General features: G+C 41.9%; 1 long non-coding RNA gene across 1 annotated transcript; it reads left to right on the top strand.

The window, feature by feature from the left end:
* Window positions 1–824: 824 nt before the first annotated feature.
* On the top strand, window positions 825–5,300 carry LOC311028042. The gene is made up of 3 exons (XR_014598676.1): window positions 825–1,272; window positions 2,904–3,147; window positions 3,423–5,300. It is a non-coding gene; the product is annotated as an uncharacterized lncRNA (long non-coding RNA).
* The last annotated feature ends 866 nt before the right edge of the window (window positions 5,301–6,166 follow it).

Here is a 6,166-nt window from a genome sequence, read left to right as displayed (position 1 = left end):
GGTTGGTGGCGGTGATGCACCACAACGTTGTTTGCCAACCGCCATAAAAAAGACAAAACAAAGAAGAAGTCGCTGCACAAACACATCAGGAATTATTATATGAAATACTGTTAAAAACATCCAGATTAACACAGCAGGGGAGGGAAATAACATCCATGTGGGTGCCAGCTCACTTAGGGACACAAGGAAACGAGAAAGCAGACAAAACTGCTAAGGAGGCAGTAAAGAAAGAGTAAATTATCAAAAGCAGAGGGGAAAAATTTAATATGGAAGGAAATAATCAATCAATGGAATCAGTTTTGGAAGAGCCAGGAAAAGGGAGACACTTACAAGGAGTAGTAGTAGAGGTAGGATGTTATGGAGACAATAGAACAGAACAAGTAATCATAAGCAGAATAAGAATACGGCACAGTAAATTGAACAGCACACTTAATATAATAGGGAATCATGCAAATGGTCTGTGTAACTGTGGGGAGTGGGAGACAGTAGAACACGTGGTGATAGCATGTCCTGGATATGAAAGGGAGAGGGAGAGGATGATTAGAGGGTTGCGGAAGGTAGGAGTGAGGGAAATTAAGTATTATAGAATGTGTAAAATCGAGGGAAGGGAGGAGAATCATCTTGAGATACCTAGTATCAACTGGATTAATTAAAAGGATGTAGAAGAGGAGGAACGGGAGAAGTAAAGTCCAGCAGATGGCGGTAAATGCAACACTAAGGATGCCGACTGCCATTAAACACCAAAGAAGAAGAAGACGAAGAAGAAGAAGAAGAAGTAGTCGCTGCGCACCCGGATGTTCTCTTTTCAACAATGGCGTCTGGTTTCAGTAGAAGAGTTCCTTCGTGGTGTTGAGAAAGTGTCTTTTAGCTTCACCAGTACTGATCCATCAGAGTCTCTGTATGTCTGGATAAACATGTCTGGGTGGACTTTGTACTCTTCACCTTTTATTCGGAATATTTTAACTCTGAATCATCGCCCGGGAGCCTACGAAGCTAAGCTAGTTAGCTTAGAATGCTAGCTGGAAGCAGATTTTGACGGAGTTTGTGTGGAGTCAAAACGTCTCTCTCGTCGTGGGAAAATGAGTAAAGTCAAAGTGACGAGAGCTTTGGTGGAGCAGCGAATACGTGCGGCTGCTGAAGAGATATCTGGGCTGTTTGAAAGAACGGTAGCAGAAAACGAGGAGGGACTTTCTCGTTCTAAAGAGGAGAACGAGCGACAGCGGAAGCTACTGGACGCTGTTTTCCTGCCTGAAGTCCGGTTACACAGAGCAGGTTGGTGCTTACTTTTTATACGTTAGGTATGGCAGTGTTCTAATATGAGTTGCGTTAACGTGTGACTGGAGGTAACATGCAACACGCAAAGGACCAAAACCGTTTACGAGCTGTAAATATTGTTAGAATTTGTGAATGCCAAAATCAGCAGGTACATGACCCTAATAATCAAAAAACCTAGGGTTGATTTAAGCCTCTTCCTCTGTTTCTTCAAATCTGGCAAAAACTTTGTAGTTTGCTGCATCCATACATTTTGCACAGAATTTCTTGTAGTCCTCTCTTTTTTCGAAGGCAAAAGTGAATAATTCAGCTGGAGAATCCTCGTCCCCATTCTTGCAGTGAACTGAGGATCTCCGCTTGTTCCAGTTAGTCCATCGAAAGAACAGCAGGAAGTTTAAGTCGGCCTTGGAAATTTTCTTTTCTGCACCAGTCAGCTGCAACTGCAACGCAATCCCTCAAAAAAATATTTTCCTGCAGAAAACAAAAAAATTCAGTGTAGTCAAAGTATATAGTAGGCTACATATTTGTGTTGTTCTCAAATAATACCTCAAAATTATCGAGCATTTGCAGTGCATAATCTTAAAAGGAATACCGTTTTAATCAACATTTGTGTAATTCAAGACTTTACAGTTGTGAAATTCTGTATTTCTACTTCATTTACCTCTGTTGGGGATGTAGCAGGAGCAGATTTGGTTATCAACAGTTAATTATTAATGTCAATATGATTATTGATCATTATATTTAATATATTATCATGATATAATCATGGATAAATGGGGCACCACCCTGGGATCAGGGAACAGATAACCTAAAACTGTATTCAGTCTCAATATAAAGGTTTTATACTCACATGCCAATCATCGTGATCATTGGCATAGAAGTATGAAACAATCGAACAATGAAAAAGGCGTGAAATTCAAGCACTAGCCTTCACAACCTGCTGTTATCCAGTGACATATACACAACAAGCACAAGAGACCGCTAGTTATAATATAATAAGATTTATTAAAATCAGTTATAATGATCACAATCAATAACACTGCAATTAACAAAGCCTTATTACCTAACTACCTAACACACAAACGTGGAGTGTAGGGCTGCAACGATTCGTCGATGTTGTCGACAAAAATCGATAATAGAAAATGTCGACAATGAATTCCATTGTCGACAATTGTCGCCAGACGTGTTTTTCCAACGGAGTGAGGCATCTCACTTCATTACAATCTCTGCCGAGAGTCGCACATGCGCAATAGCGTCTCTGCCGAGCAGTAAAGCATACAGAAATGGCGGCGTCCTGCACAGCAGCTACGCATACCAAAACGTCTAAAGTTTGGGAGCATTTTAGCCTGGATACGGCGAAAAAAAAGATTACCGGTACTTGCAAGGTTTGCAAAGCAAAGCATCACGGCAGCACCTCGGTTATGCACAAACATTTAAAGAGAAAGCACGTCGGACAATTGATCGAAACAGAGTCTGACTCGCCTCGGTAAGATTCAAGTAACATTCAAGCCAATACGTTTTGTTTTTGATGTACATTGTACATTTTATAAGCGTGTTTTCGCGTTAAAAGAGAGCTTTAACGTTATGCCTGACTGTGCCTGACAAAAGTATTTTAAATTAAATGCATGCAGTCCGAAGAAGAGAGCCACCATGGATCCCCTTCTGCAAAAGAAGCAGACGTGCACCCCGCAACAGGCGACTGCCCTCACTGAGTCAGTATTGCAGATGCTGATCTATGATATGAGGCCGCTCTCCATGGTCGATTGTGCCGGGTTTCAACAGATGATAACCCAGTTCAACCCCGACTACATCCTGCCATCCAGAACCCATTTCACCCTCTTGATGGAGCAGAAATATAGTACAACGTTTCTGAAGGTAATTGTTTAAAATGCACACACACACACACACACACTTCATAATTCATACAAGCAATCACAAATTTAATTTAAAAGCAATTATATATTTCATTCATATAAGCAATTATATATTTACATTCATATATATTATAATAGCTGAAATACATAACTTAATTTTGGTAAAATCATAGCTGCAATTATTAAAAATGTAAAACTTGTATGTTGAATAGTTTCTGTTGACATGTAGGTTTTTGCACTTTAAATATTTACATAATCCAACTTTTGTGTTTAAAGGTAAAGGAGATCCTAAAAGAGGTCAACAGCTCCCTCACACTGACGTGTGATGTTTGGACCAGCCGTGCCACGGAGGCATATCTTGGAGTTTCGTGTCATTTCATCACCAAAGACTGGCAAATGAAGACTTTGAACCTCGCCCCTCTACCTCTGGAGGAGAGGCATACTGCTGCGAACATCATGATATGGATGGGAAGAGTTGATAGAGAAATTTGACATCTTGCCTAGCAAAATTAAAGCAATAGTACATGACAGCGGTTCTAACATTGTGGCGGCAGCTCGACTCCTGGAAGAAAAACACGGTTGGTCTTCAGTCCGTTGTGCTGGGCACACCCTCCAACTTATCGTCAACAGTGCCCTCAAAGAGCCCAGCATCAACAAAGCTACTGGTGCTGCAAGAAACCTAGTGGAGCACTTAAGGAGAAGTGAGCTGGCAAATTCAAAACTGAAGAAGAAGCAGCAGCAAATGAACACCGCAGAGCACAAGCTGATCCAGGACGTCAGTACGCGATGGAATAGTACCTATTACATGGCAGCGAGACTCCTGGAGCAGCGCTGGCCAGTCACTGCAACTCTCTCAGACCCTGAGGTAACACCAAGAGGCAAGCACTACTTTGACCTGAAACCAGAGCAGTGGGTGCTACTTGAAGAGCTGGTGCAAGGATTGGGGCCTTTTGAATGTGCTACTGTTTTCCTCAGTGGACAGGAGTATGCTACTGCTTCATGTCTTCCACAGCTGGTCAAAGGGCCAAACGGTCCATACAGCAAACCCAGTTTGAGACAAGCTCAGGAAAAGCCTTTTGAGCCATTGCAGGAAAAGGAATAAGTGAGAGATGGGAGAATCTTAACACTGTGTCTGCAGAGAGAGACAACCCACTTGTTCTTGCAGCTGCCATCGACCCAAGATTCAGAAAGCTGAAGTTTATCTCACCTGAAGATGGCACAAGGGTGCAAAGTACGGTTGAAGTTCTTGCTATCAAAGAAGCAAAGGCCGAGACTGGGATACATGATGACCCTGAGCTACAGCAGAAGAGGAGGGCTCATGTCCCAGGGGGAAAGTCAGCACTGGATAACCTGCTTCTGACACTGACAGTCTGAGTGAGGAAGAGGAGGAAACCCAGGAGGACAAAAAAATCCAAATGGTGAGGAGGGAAGTTCAGATGTTCTTCACAGAGCCACCAATAGCCTAAAAGGATGACCCTCTCAGCTGGTGGAGAGAAAATGAGGGGCGTTTTCCCACATTGTCAAACCTAGCAAGATCTCTTCTGTGCATTCCTGCAACATCCACCCTGGCAGAGCGAATCTTCTCAGCAGCAGGAAATATCTGCTCCCAGAAGAGAGCAAGCCTCACACGAGACCATGTGGATATGCTGACTTTCCTTAGTATGAATAAACTGAACGACATAGCCTGAGCCTGATTTTAAACCTGGTCTGTCCACCATGACAGGTTTGTGTCCAGGTTGTATCACAAAGTCCATGTTTACAACTTGAATTTGGACAACTCTAAATGCTTTATTTTCAGCTGTGTATCTACAAACGTCAGCCGTTAAAACCGTTAAATTTCAGAATTGTAAAGTTCTTTTGCAACAGACTGCAGTTGACCACTGAATGTACTTCACAAAATGCACTTAATATTTGTTTTGTTTACTGTTTTACTGCTGCTAATGTGCCTGACCTTGGTTTACAGGAACAAATGTTTACTTGATTTTAGTTTATTATTTAATTTTTATAAAACACATTTGCCTGTCCTTAAAAAATGGACAGAGGTTTATTTATTTATTGATTTATGTCTATACTGACCGAGCACTGTGCCTAATTGGTTTTAGATAGGACATTTTAATTTACTTTTTGTATGAACTGAACATCAGCAGCAAAGTTGAATAAAAGATGCATTTTTCATTGAAGTACCCATCTTTCTTGTGTTTAAATTATCATTTGCCACCGTGTCACGGTGGAGAGAGGAAGTTCTTCGGGCGGCGCCGGAATATATAGCTCACGGCTGCTCCCGGGGACCCCCTGGGGTACCTGTGGTTGTCAGCCAATAGGGCACCAGTTGTGCGACGTTGCACTTCGCACCCAGGTGCGAGGTGACACTAAAATGGTGGTTGTAGTTTTTTATCTCCTTTGTTCCTTTGTCCTGACCACATGTGGAGGCTTTTGTAGGCCGCATTGTGTAGTCCTAATGGTCCCAACACCTCCCAGATTCAGCTTGCATATGAAACGGGTCGTTCTGTGTCATTTCATCAAATTTCTGAAACTCTTCCCACCTGACCATCTCAGAATGTCCTGAAAAAGATCAAGTACAAAGACACACTTGTTAATAGGACAAATCCAAAATATTAGGTCTCTGTCAATAATTTTCTCATGAAACGTCATTGAATGAAGGGTAGTTTAGACGGTTTTTGGCATCATACTCTGAAAAGCCATTTTTAAACAGCAATATCTGGAAAACTATCTCACATGTGGCCTTCAAATTTTCTACAGTGTATATCTGTTACTAAACGCCTCCAGACATGGAATATCGTGGGTGTAGCTCAATTATAACCTAGTATGATAGGTACTTAAAATGTGGCTTGTTGAAATAACGTAGTACATTTGAAGAGTAGCTGAGCTCCCATTTTTGCAGATGTTACGTCCCCTGGGAGGTCTAGGGGCTGTGGGGAGTAACACATTACAAAAAGGAAACTTAACTCCCAAATCAGTTTAAGGCTTTATTATGTTGCCAAGAAAACACACTGACTCAC

The sequence above is a fragment of the Eutrigla gurnardus genome (assembly GCF_963514095.1).
Source record: "Eutrigla gurnardus genome assembly, chromosome: 17".
In the NCBI taxonomy this organism is placed as follows: Eukaryota; Metazoa; Chordata; class Actinopteri; order Perciformes; family Triglidae; genus Eutrigla; species Eutrigla gurnardus.
Note: the sequence above shows the minus strand (reverse complement) of the source record. Positions and strands in the feature narration are given on the sequence as shown.